Consider the following 13585-nt stretch of genomic DNA (forward strand, 5'->3'; position numbering starts at 1 on the left):
GGGTGTGGATGATGACATCATCAAGATAAGCAGCTGCATATGTATGGTGAGGGCGCAGTAGCTTGTCCATAAGTCGCTGGAAAGTTGCAGGGACCCCATGTAATCCAAACGGGAGGACGGTGTACTGATATAGGCCCTTGGGGGTGGCAAAGGCTGTCATCTCTCTGGCGTCCCTGGCCAACGGAATTTGCCAGTACCCCTTGGTCAGGTTGAGGGTGGACAAAAACTGCACCTTTCCCAGCTGATCATGAGCTCATCTGTTCGCAGCATGGGGTACGCATCAAACTTTGACACCTCATTCAACTTCCAGAAATCATTGCAAAAACGGAGGCTGCCATCAGATTTAGGCACTAAGACAATGGGGCTGGACCATTGGCTGTGGGATTCCTCAATGATGCCTAGTTCTAGCATTTTCCTTATTTCTTTTTGTACCTCTTTTCACTTTGCTTCTGGGATTCGGTAGGGCCTGACATTCACTCTTACGCCTGGGTCTGTGACTATATGGCGCTCAACTTCAGTGGTCCGGCCAGGCTCTGTTGAGAACACATCTGAGTGTTGCTTCAGCATTGCAAGAACCTCTGGCCTGGGGTTAATTCTGGGGAGATCCCCACCTGTCCCTGTTGGCTTTCATTCAGTATTGCTACCCTCAGGGTGGCCAGCTCCACCTCCCTGTCTCGCCATGGTTTGAGCAGGTTAACATGCTAGATTTGTTCCAGTTTCCGGCGACCCGGCTGCCGCACCTTATAATCTACCTCCCCTATGACTTCAACCGCTTCATAGGGTCCCTGCCACCTAGCAAGGAGCTTGCTCTCTGCTGTCGGGATCAGCACCTCTACCCAATCGCCCACCTGGAATTTCCGGACCGTCGCCCGACGGTTGTAGTAGGTTTTCTGGGCCTACTGGGCTTTTTCTAGGTGCTCTCTTACAATGGGGGTTATCCGCGCGATCCTGTCCTTCATCTGCAGGATGTGTTCTACAATATTGCGTCCGTGGTTTGTCTCCTCCTCCCAGGTCTCTTTGGCAAGGTCTGGAAGGCCCCGGGGGATTCGCCCATATAGCAGTTCAAATGGGGAAAAACCTGTGGAGGCCTGTGGTACTTCTTGAATGGCAAACATGCGGTATGGGAGTAGGTCATCCCAATCTTTCCTGTCCCGACTCACTACCTTCCGGATCATGTCCTTGAGGGTGTGGTTGAACTGCTCAATGAGGCCATCCAGCTGTGGGTCGTATACTGACGTCCTCAGAGCCCATATGTGGAGTAGTATACACAGGTCCTTCATTAACTTAGACACAAAGGGAGTACCCTGATCGATTAGGATCTCCTTGGGTACCCCCACCCTCGAGAAGATTTGAACTAACTCCCTTGCTATTGTCTTAGAATGGGTATTTCTCAGGGGTACTGGCTCAGGGTATCGAGTGGCATAGTCCAGGACCACTAATACGTTCTGGTGTCCTCAGGCTGACTTTTCTAATGGGCCTACTAGGACCATAGGTTCAAAAGGGACCTCAATAATAAGTAGGGGTATCAGTGGGGCTCTTAAGTGCGGCTGGGGCCCATGAAGCTGGCATTCAGGGCAAGAGGCACAATACCACCGAACCTTCATATATATCCCGGGCCAGTAGAACCTTCGTAAAATCCGATCTAGGGTCTTCTTAACTCCTAGGTGACCCCCGAATAAATGACTGTGTGCTAGGTCCAGTACGGCTCGCCGGTGATTCTGAGGCACCAAGAGCTGTTCCACCTCCTGTCCTGGGCCTGGCAACACTCGGTGCAGTAGATCCCTCTTGATAATGTAATAGGGTCTAGGGCCCCTGAGCCTTCCTTCTACAGGGGTCCCGTTTACTTCAACTACCTCTTTACGAATGTTTTGATACAGTGGGTCGTTGGCCTGGTCCTGTTCAAAATTTCCAAGCACGGACCCTACCTGCCTGGGCTCTGGGGAACCTTCGGCCCCTTCATCCCAGGGGGCCCTGCTAAGCAAGGCCCAGCCTCAGGCTCGTTTACCTCTCTCTCTGCTTCATTATCAGTTGGCTCAGTTTCCCTCCCGGCCAGGGCCTGCCTTAGGTTCTGGGTCAGAATTCGAGTTCCCAGTTTCTTGGCTGCCCTCCTTTCTCACTTTGATTTCCGGGGTTTCCCAGGCTCAGAAAATAGGTCCTGGGAAAATTCATGAAAACTTGGGAGGGGGCTCTCTTCCTTGCCCTCAGTTGTAGGGAGCAGGTCACTAAATCCAGGGAAGTCCTGCCCAATCACAACTGGATATGGGAACCTTGGAACTGCCCCCACTGCAACCATTGTGACATTCCCCTGGATCTCTATTTGTACAGGGACAACAGGGTAATAATTGACATCTCCATGGACACATGAGATCCCTGTGCGCTTGGCATGGGTCAGCTGGTCTGGTTCCATCAGCTGCCCGGAGACCAATGTGACAGCGCTCCCTGAGTCCACCAGGGTCTCTATTCCATTCATCTTAATGGGTCGGGTGTACAGATGGGGGCCATTGCTATGCCTGCCAAATTTATGAGACTGCAGGGGTCTCTCAGGTCACACTGCATGGGTTCTGTTATGTTTGGATAGTGTGCCGCTATATGCCCAATCTCCCCACATGCGTAGCATCGATACCCTGCCTAGGGCATCCCCCTATTCCTTGGGCTGCTGGGTTTTACCCCCTGACCTTCCTGCCCCCGGTCCCCAAGTCCCTTTACAGCCTCTGGCCACTCTTCCGTCTCCCTCTTCCCTAGCCAAGTCTTACTCAAGTGTTCAGAGCCACGGGCCTTTGGAGCTAGTCCAATTCTCTTGTCTCTCCGGACTTCTTTGCTGAGAGGTTGCAAAAGTCCTTTAGTTGTTAATTGTCTTTCCACGAGGGCTACCATGTTGTCATATGAGGAGGGTTCATTCTGGCTGACCCAGGCTTGCAGATCGGGTGGTAGGCCCCTCATAAACTGGTCCAGGACAATAATTTCCACAATCTCCTCCGGGCTGTAGGTCTCTGGCTGCAACCATTTTCAGGCCAAGCGGATCAGGTCAAATAGTTGTGCCCTTGGTGCTCTGCCCTCCCCATATCGCCACTCATAGAACCTTTGAGCTCTGATAGAAATGGTTACTCCTGACCTGGCGAGGATCTCAGCCTTCAACTGGGAATACTCATTGGCAGCCTCCTCCGGCATGTCGAAACAGGCCTTCTTGGCCTCACCACAAAGAAATGGGGCCAGGATGCTGGCCCACTGGGCTCAGGGCCAATCTTCCCGCAGGGCTATTCTCTCAAATGCCAGGAGGTATGCCTCCACATCCTCCTCCTTTGTCATTTTCTGGAGGAAATTGCTGGCCCGCAGGGACCGTGCTCCATCTGAGCTATGCACCTGAGCGGTCAGAGCCTTCATCTGCATTATTACCTCCTGCAAGGTGGCTTGATCCTGGGTAGCCTTGCTTATCAGCAGCTGGTTAGTTTCCTGCTGTAGTCGTACTGACTTCTGCTGGACAGTCATCTGAGCTCGGATAGCTTCTTGCTGTACTGCAGGGCCTTTACTACATCCTCCATTTTTTTTCTCCCATCTTACTACGGTGGCCTAATCTGTCTTGGGTGGGTCCGCTGTAAGGTCTCCCTGCAGCGACATATCCCACTCCTGACACCACATGTGACAGAGTCAGTCCCACTCCTGGGCCTCTATTTTCTGTTCAGCCCGCTGTCCCACAGTCTAAGAGTCACAGTATATGGCTCACTCGCCTTGGTTTGAGATTTGTTGTCTCCCTGTAGTCTTTAACAAGGTTGACTCTGTTCTCTTGGCTCCTCCGATGTATTTCTCTCTCCAAACTCCTTCTCAGCTGTCCCCCCCACTCACAGGGAGAGTTCTTAAATAGGCCTCCAGGCAGCCCCAATTAGTTTCACTTGGACCTTAATTGATTTTGCAGCTGCCCTGTCTCAGCTGCCTCTAATTAGCCAGGATTGCTGACTCTCTCTGCCTCTTTCCCCTTCCATCAAGCTCTTTCACCTGCTATATCACCCCTGCTCTGCCACAGTATCTATACATGTAAGTAGAATATGGGGGTTGATAGCAGTGATTGTAATTCACTAAGTGTCTGTGGATTTCAATCTAGTGGCAACTTGAACTGTCACCAAAAAGCACTGAAAGGAAATTCTGGCTAAGATTTGAGTCCGGTTTTTGGAAGCTTTAACCACATATATAATGGCATTTTTAGCATTGTAAAAGACCAACTCTGGAGCCCCTTACACAGGCAAAATTTCTACTGCAATCACTGGTATTTCAGAAAAGGGTGTTGAATGAGCACCACACGAAGACCAAAAAATGTTTCTTCAACTGCGCTGTGGGGAGAGTGTGGAAGCAAATTTTTTAAACACCATTAAGGGCAATAATTCCCTTGATTGGAATCATGGAATCATGGAAATGATCTTGAACCCTGCAACCTGCAATAGTGCAGTATTTCTGTCTCTAAAAGCTCATTGCTATGTCGGAAGATGAGCAGTAGTCATTCACAAGAGGTATGTCTACACTGGTGGGTTCTTGCTCCAGAAATATGCAAATGAGGCTAAGCGTGGAATATCGCTGAGCCTCATTTGCATATCTAATGAGCCGCCTTTTTTGCAGAAGAGGCTCTCGTGCCAGAAGGAGCTGTCTATACTGCCCCTTCTTGTGCAAGAAAAACTCTCTTGCGCAATGCCGTTATTCCTGAAAATAATCAGTATAGTGGCTCGGCGATATTCCACACTTAGCCTCATTTGCATATTTCTGGCACAAGAACCCGCCAGTGTAGACATAGCCACAAAGTATTAACACTTAAGATGATATATTCTACCTTTCTAATGTATGCTATCGTTCCCCACCTATGTCTGCACAAATATGCCATAGGTTTACTGTGTTCAGAAACAGTTGCATAGTATTATCCATTCCAAATGCAAAACAGGTTCAGTCTCTCTGACTTGATTAGCAGAGACACAAGAGAGTCTCAGTACTAGAGCTGCTCCTCTCACTCCTTCCAATAAGTGGTTTCCTAAGAGGAAAGTTTATGGACAGAATCCTTGCCACAAACAAAGCAAAGGAAGCAGAAGCAGCCTTCTGAAAACACCAGCCCAAAGTTTTCAAAAAGAGAAAAGATGAGATCTGTACTAGGATGGATAATGTTTGCCCTGGAAGATTTAAAAACCCAAACTTTTTTTACATACTGTAGTAAAGTTTAGTAAGGAGGTGACCCCACTTGCCATGGACAGAAGCACAGTCATAGATAGTCTAGGTGCACTGAGCAGCCCTGAGCTCTAGAACAGTGTTTCTCAATCTTTTTTAAAATAAAGTACCCCTTTTTAAAAAATAAAATAAATAATAAATACTCCCAGTACCTACAGTTTTCAGATGTACATTTTTTTTCTACCATTGCAACACATTTGTTTAAACAACTTAGTTGTAACCAAGTGGGCGATGAAATTTTTGGGTGTAAAAAGTACAAAAGTAATAAAGCGTTGTACAACTTAAAACAAAAATTCAGTTTTTTTCCAAATTTTAGTTGTGTCGATGTACCCCCCAGACGTCTCTCAAGTACCCCTAAGGGTACTCGTGCCACTGGTTGAGAAACACTGCTCTAAAAAAGCCAGAATCCAGCCTCATTTGTGGAAGTGGGCTTTACACACAAATGTATTACCCTCTCTGTCTCCATATCTTCACTCAAAATTGAGATTCTGTCTACCAGCACAGTGGGTAGAGCAGCTTTCTTTTGTGTCAGAGTATGGGTTCCATAACCAGAGTTCATTCTCCATTTTGATTGGCAGATATGAAATGCAGGACTCAGATTAGGCTCTGGCTGATCTTAGTAAGCTAATGGTTAAAATAATAATAATAAAAAACCTTGTTAAAGTTCAAGCTGTTCTGCTTCAGTGAAAAGAAAACCATCCACTGTCCCCACCTCTATTTGGGCATTGTTCAGTGCTAAACACTCCCTCATTAGAGAGAAAGGCAAACTGTGCAGGGAAACTGGATCCATCAAGGTGAAACCAAAAGAAGTAGGAAAGATAATGTACACTTTGGTATCTGAAGTAATTTAAGACAGGCCTGGACAATAAGCAGTCCATAGGCTGGGCAGGGTTGTTCAGGGTTCACCACACTCCGGCTGCCTGACACTTTATTTACCCCAGCAGAAGTGATAGTCCAGGCCATGCCAACTCCCATTGGCCAGCAATGGTCAACTGTGCCCAATGGAAGTTCCATGCAGCTGTGTCTGCAGAGGCTTAAGTAAATAAAGCATCTGGTGGCCAACCTGCAGTGAACCCTGACAAACCTTGTCTGGCTTGTAGGCTGCTTATTGCCCACCCATGGTTTAGGGGAGGGGTAAGCAAGATACCTCTCACAGGCTGGATCTGGCCCACAGGCCACCCTGCCAGGACCCTCAGGCATACAGCTGCTGCTGTTTAAAGCACAGTCCACATGGCTCTCTGGTCTGGAGGAAGAGGGAGGTTTTGTGTGATCTCCCTGCCCCCAGCCCACTCCTCAGCTCCTATTGGCTGGAAACAACCAGCCAATGGGAGCTGAGAGATTAGCCTGGAGGACGGGGGCAGCACAAGCGTCTTCCCCCTGCCGGAGCTCAGAGCCACATGCAGGGAGCAGCCTGAAGTTTCAAGTGATCTGGGGCTGCAGCAGGCCGGGGAGCCTAGCCTGCCTTGGGGGTGCTGCATGCTGGCTTGGGGGTGCTTAGTAAGCACCTCCCAGCCAGAGCCTGTCTCTGGCACCCCAGCCCCTCCCACACTCCAACTTCCTCACCACCAGTGTTCCTTGTAAGCTGTGGGCAGCACAGCTTCACAATCAGCCCTGCCTAGTCAATCAGCCCCTTGCAAGGAGCCTGAGCCTCTAACTGGGTGGGGCTGATTAATCACTTGTGAATCTGTGCTGCCCCACAGCTTAGAGCAGTGGTCACCAACCAGTAGATCGGGATCTATTGGTACATCTTGGAACCTTTGACAGAGGATCCTGACAGGGTTGGCCAGGAGGCTGTCTAGGGCGGGCACTTAATCTGCCCCTCTCAGCACTGACATGCTGCTCCTGCACTTTGCCTTGGAGGTGCTCCTCACTCTAGGAGCCTCCTGCTTGCTGTGCAGGGCATGGGGAAAAAGAGGAAGGGGAGATGCTGATGTCACAGTGTCCCTCTCTCCACACTGTACCTCATCTCCACAGAGCAGAGGGGGGCAGGGATGGAGAGTTCGCTGGCTGCTTTTGGGAGTGGGGCAAGGCCAGGGTAGGGGTGAACCTGCCTTAGCCACCTGCAACACTACCCAGAAGCCATCTGTGGGAAGTGGTGCCCGCATTCTGAACCCTGGCCCTAGTCCTGAACCACTCCTGACCCCAAACTCCTGTCCCAGTCTGATAAAAGCAAGTGAGGAGGGAGGATGGAGTGGGAAGCGGCGGGAAGGAGATGGAGCAAGGGTGGTTGGGTTTGAGGTAGCTCCCGGATTGCACTTAAATTCAAAAAGTGATCTCATGCTTAAAAAGTCTGGGGACCACTGGCTCAGAGGGAACAAGCGGTCACTGTCTAAACTCTCTGCAACTTCTGCCCAGGCCCTGTACCCTTCTTACACCTCCTCCCCCAGGTCAGAATCCTCTCCTGCACCCAAACACCCTTCCAGGTTCCGCACACCGTTCCCCTGCTCTAGGTCACCACCCAACCCTCTGTTGTCTTCACCCCCTTCTTCCAGATCACAATTCCCTCCCAGACTTTGCATCCCCTCCTGAACACCTCCCCCAGGCCAGAATCCTCTCCTGAACCCTACATCTTCCTTAACCCTACACCCCAATACCTGACCCAGGTCACAACCCCCTCCTTCACCCAAACTCCCTCTCAGAACTCACACCATCTTCTGCACCCCAATCCTTTAACCCACGTGCCCTTCTGCACCCTAGCCTCCTCTACAGAAAAGTGCGTTCCTTGACCACTCTCTGAAATCTTGGAGTGGCCCCTCACCAAAAATTATTGCCCACTTCTGGTTTGGGGCACTCTATTTTTATGCCCCTCTGCCAGTCAGCACAGAAACCCATTCTAGGCATCTGGGTCCTTGACCTAGGCTGTCACCTCTTAACGGCAAAAACCTGTCTCTGTGTCTTCTTCCTGAATTACACCTATTTCCAGAATGCAAAAGTTCATGACTACTCCGCAGTGTTCTCAGAAAGCCAGACTGCATAAACAGGGCAGCAGCTATTGCTTTCTCTTCATAGGCTGTGAATAGCTATAATTGTCCACAGCTATAATTTACGACAGAGCTCTCTCGAAACAAGCATGCTTATTCATTAAGCTGAAAGCATTCCAAAGAAAACCTCTTAAACAATAAACAATGTGCACACTACTAAACTTACTGGTAGTGGTCACACCAAGTGCAACCACAGGTTTGGTAGCAGTGTTCCCTGTAAGCTGTGGGCTTGTGCAGTTGTTCCCGAGAAATTCAAATGTCACCCAGCTGACTAGCAGAGTGCCCATGGCAAGGCTTTCATTCTACTGGGGATACACATTTGCACGTGCCTTGGTGTGCGTAACACATGTATGGAAAAAATCTGCACATAGGTGGAAACAATTAGTAGTAACATTGCCTGGCAGGTGTCTATATTTCCAGCTTTTCCCAAGTTGTCTTTGGGGCTCCTCTCCCCTCCTCCTCCCATTTGCTGGATCAGAAAGATGGACCTGAGTCAGTTTACTCACAAACTAATTATCCAAAATCCTTTCTTTGGGTGTTTTGGTCTCTGGAGACTCCTGTTTGACTCAGAGTATACAAGCCTTTCTGTGCAGTAATGCCTCTCTGGAGGTGTTACAATCTGAGTGACTGTGCCTAATCATTCCTACCTAATCATAGTAGTGTGCACATTGGTTGTGCTTAGCTCGTGGAGGGCTGTAGCCATTCATCTTCAAGGAATTACAATCCTTGTTCTGCAATGTGTAAACTTAATATAGTAAAATCTCCCAAAGATATCGTGAGAAATTGTCACGGCACATATATATTGCTGCTGCTTTTTATAGAGTCTTACAATAGGAATTTTCACCCTTCTCTCTAACCAATCAGCTAATTTACATTTTGTGTGCCCCATTTCCATACCCTATCCCCACCCTTTATTAGTCTGGAAGTTGGAACTAGACAATTCAGACTAGAAATAAAGTGCAACATTTGAACAGTGAAGGTACATTAACTATAGGAACAAATTACCAAGGCTTTAGTTGATTCTCCATCATTGTAAATCTTTAAATTCAGTTTGTAAGTCTTTCTGAAAAATACGTTCTAATTGAGCCACAGCTATTGAATTTGAAGCATGAATTAATTCAGGGAAGACTGGTATGTAGGTGGTTAGACTAGATAGAATATCATAGTCATTCTTTCTGTCCTTAAAATATATTTAATCTCCAAATCACCTGATTGTTTTCCTCCTTTTGAGTGATTCAAAGCACTTGGAGACTAGCATCAGCAAGTGAGCTCTGTCTGGAACAAAGAACTATTTCTAGATTCACATTGCAAACAGAATAAGTCAGTTTTCACTAGAAATTCTTCTTTTTCCTTTATTCTTCTTGAAGGTCTCGAGGAAGACACTGGCTAACTTAATTGTCATATTTCTCTTAAATACGAATTTAAGAGGGCCATTGGCATCAAACTATGTTGTGTTTATTCTAGATCACTTGGTTTAATTATTGTGAAGAATGGCGATGTTATACTGGTGGATATCTTTATTGATCAGAAATGAGCTTATGGGCTTGTGACGGGGAAGAAGCTCCCAGCACTGCCATCCACGCCCCCGCCGAGGCGCTGGGCGGCGCGGCCGGGCAGGGCCCCGGGGAAAGTGCTCAACTGGAGCTGAGCCCGCTGAACAGGGAGGCAGCTGGGCAGGAGCGCACGGCGGCAGGCGCGCCGCCCGTGGCGGGCGGTAGAACCCGGGAGGAGGCGGACGGGAGACAGGGGGTGGAGCTGCACGTCTCGGGCATGCCGGCTCAAAAGGGGGAGGGGCCGGAAGAGGATGGGGCTGGCGGCATTCCCTCTACCCCCGCAGGCAACCAGCGGCGGAGCAGCGCCGGAGCGCCGGAGGGAGAGTGCAGGTCTCCCCCAGCCCAGACCCAGAGTGGGACGACCGAACCCCGGGACCCGAGGATGGGCACAGATGGAGGAAGCCCCCGTCCCCCCTGCTCGAGGAGCGACGCGGGCCAAGCCCGCTGAAGGGCAAACCCTGGCCGCTGGCCCGTGAGTGGACCAGAGGGTTGAGAACCCTCCCCCACCCCGGCTGAGAGCAAGCCGAGGGGGGGCAGCAGCAGCTGCTGCACAGGGACAGAGACAGAAGGGGAAAGGGGCACAGGGTGAGCGGGAGCCGGGGGGGGGGGGGCGGGTGGTCCCGTACCCCCCACCCGCTCATCTTGCCACAGGGCCAAAGATATAAAATGTTCCCAAGTCAAATTCTTTTGAGGGAGATTTAAAGGAAGGGAAAGAGAGAGTGAAACTGAGGCAATCACAATTATTTTAATTTACTTTATAGTAGAATCAATGGTGAACTCTGATTTCAATAGAGTAAGTATTTTTGTCCCATACCTGAGAATTTCAACTGTTCCAAAAACAAATGACTTTTTTTAAGGATTGGGGAACAGAGCAACCAATATCCTAAGATCCATTGATTTTTTTTTGGCCCATTTTTATTTGTTGAGGGGTAGTGCTTGATCAGTTTCTAGAGCTTAGCATTAACTGTCCAGATTTAGAAAAATGCTTGGAAATTCCAAAGGGATTAGCTATACATTATAAACACCGAGGAAATAAAAAATCTTACTTGAGCTCTTATTGGTATCTTATTTGTTCTCTTGCTACTCAACTGTACAACCACACAGAAAATGAAGTCTTAGATGACGTCTTAGAAAGTGAAAGTGAAACTCCTTAGGTTGTAATAGAGTCTATGTAACAGGGATTATGAGCTCATTAGGATTCTGTACTTAACATAATCACTGAGAATTAGTATTTCCATCACTAATGTAATCGAGCAAAATTTTCCCTGATTTATATAATCATACTGATTTCAGTAGGCTTGTATATGCTGTAACTCAGACAGAATGTGCCCACTGAATACTTCAGCAAAAATTTTCCAGATCAAACACACACATTAAAAAATACAAGTAAAAAGGTTAGTATCAACACTGCCAATAGCACCTGCTGCTCTTAGTCCTAGGCCAGAGTTTACATCACAAGTTCATCCTTCCTCTTTCATATTTTGAGCACCTGCATATCAATAACTGCAGCTGTGAGTATTTGTAGTATTGCATGGTCAAATGAATCCACGTTTGTTTAAACAGTGTCAGCCGATGGTCAGGGCAGTGTGTGGTGTGTGTGTGTGTTATACACCCGAGTCTTCAACTGCTAGAACTCAAGGTTCCTTCGCAGCGGGAGGCCTAGGGAAGGCCGACGGGCACCCCAAAAGTTTTACATCAGTGTCTTTAGCTGCTAGGACCAGGGTCCCTTCGCAGTGGGCAGCCTATGGAAGGCTGACGGATGCCCCTACGGATCTGTCTCCTGGAGGCGACATGATCCAAATGCCCAGCTCTGCCTGCGTCTGCTCCCTATGACCGGCTGAAGTTCTTTTAAATTGTGCTTGGTTCTGTTACAGCAACTGAAGGAGTCAGGTTAAAACTTAACCAGTTACAGGTTTATTAAAGAAGCTTATAAATCATATGGTTACAATGGCTATTGCTCTATTTCTTAACTGCTAGCAAATATAGATCTTAAAAAATGGTTACAAAGAAAATAAAGATAGAAAATAGAAATAATGGTACCAAGTGACAGCTTAATCTTTAAAAAGCTCTAAATCTATGCGTACGCTTAAGACAAAGGACACATCCAGGTACAATTTTTACACTCTTCTGTACCTCTCGACTCCAGCATATCAGACCAGGGCCGGTCCCTCAATTCCTAGGAAAGACGAATACGAGATGGGCATCCCCGAGGAACCTCGGGAGGCCAATCACCTAACCCGACCAGCAGATAGATGGTAGATTGACACTCAGAGTGAGTGTGCTGCTGGACCCATCTTTATACCCATAGGGGCCCGTATCCTCTTTCTTATTTAAGATGCCAAATTGTGTTGGTCTGTCTTTGTGACTCCAGTTCTCACAAGGGAGTTTCAACTTAATTTACACTTGCAGGAGAGATAACTAAATTGTGAGTACTGGACATTCTTTACTGGGCAGGAGATTCCTCCCCCCACGGACGAGTGTGTGTCTGTATCAATATAGGTGCCAGCCAAGGCAGTTCTCGCAGCCTCGAGATCAACAATTGGCGTATCTCTGTTTACAGCCATCCAGGGTCACTGTGAGAGAGCCTATCCGGGCCTCCTGTCAAGGCTTCAAAGACTATGCTGATTTTACTGCTCTGTGTGTGCCCTGTATGCTCCAGGCAAGCAAGATGGATGTTACAGGTGGGGGTTCCTGTCTGGCTACAAACAGGGATATACGTAAGTAATAACATCACACAGATATTTGTAACTGATCAGAATACATTCACAACTTGTTTGCATTTATTAAGAAATATTAGATGCTCAGGTCCTTTTTCCAGGTTTAAAATTTCTAGGGTGGACTGACATTAATAGATAGCTATTTAATCCTAGATGATGTGGTGTTTTTTAAGAATAATTTTAATATTTTTAATTTTTGGTCCAATAGAATGACTGAATTTAGGAAACTGAGATGGCATAGTGACTTACAAAATTAGGGTCCTGCTGCCAGTTTGGATTTTAAAATGAAAGTAAAGAGTAATGTGTTTTCAATCTGTGTGATAACTGTGTTCAGAAAGTGTTTTGCCTTGGGATTTATTGCTGTGCTTCTCACAATTCCACATTTCTTGGACAAGAACATAAAAAATAATAATTCTAACTCTTGTCCGCAAAAGAACACTTCTCCAGTGTGATGACAAACATATCCTCATCCTAAATGTTAGTGGCTTCAAGTTCCCAAACTGTTCCACCTCCCAACATGCTTATAAAAGCTGGCAAAACTACAAGCCTTTCTTGTTCAAAAGAAGCCTTTTAATGAGAGATCACAGTTGTAGAGTAATCCAGGTCAGATAGAGGTATATTGGTGGGTGATGCAAAACAAGCTGAGACTCTCAATTTTAGAGTGATGTGAAAATTAGCAGGCTTGGGGGTTTTTTTTAGATAAAAAGATAGCCAGATGTTTTCCAAACCTTAAATATTATGAAAAGTATCAGACCATTCATAAATCACTTACTGCCTTGGTTCTTCAATGAGCCTTTAAAATATTAAACATTCATAAATGTGCAGACAAATTTGAAAAATTGATAATCTGTCCTCACTAAATCAGTTATTCAAGGCTGAATTACCAAACATGGGGATGAATGAGATCTCTAGGTAGAATTACTAGCTACAGAGAGACATTTTGTGTACACTAAACCAGAGGTTGTCAACCTTTTTCTTTCAGAGGCTCCCCCAATGTGTTATACAAGCTCAATGGGGCCACAACTAATTGTCTACATATCAAAGCTAGGATCAGCATAGGAGGTTGCAAGAAGTGCCTGGGGCCCCATGCCACAGGGGCTCCCATGAAACAGCTGCTCAGCCTTAGGCTTCAGTC

This window comes from Pelodiscus sinensis, chromosome 2, assembly GCF_052426305.1.
Source record: "Pelodiscus sinensis isolate ZL-2025 chromosome 2, ASM5242630v1, whole genome shotgun sequence".
NCBI classification, from domain to species: domain Eukaryota; kingdom Metazoa; phylum Chordata; order Testudines; family Trionychidae; genus Pelodiscus; species Pelodiscus sinensis.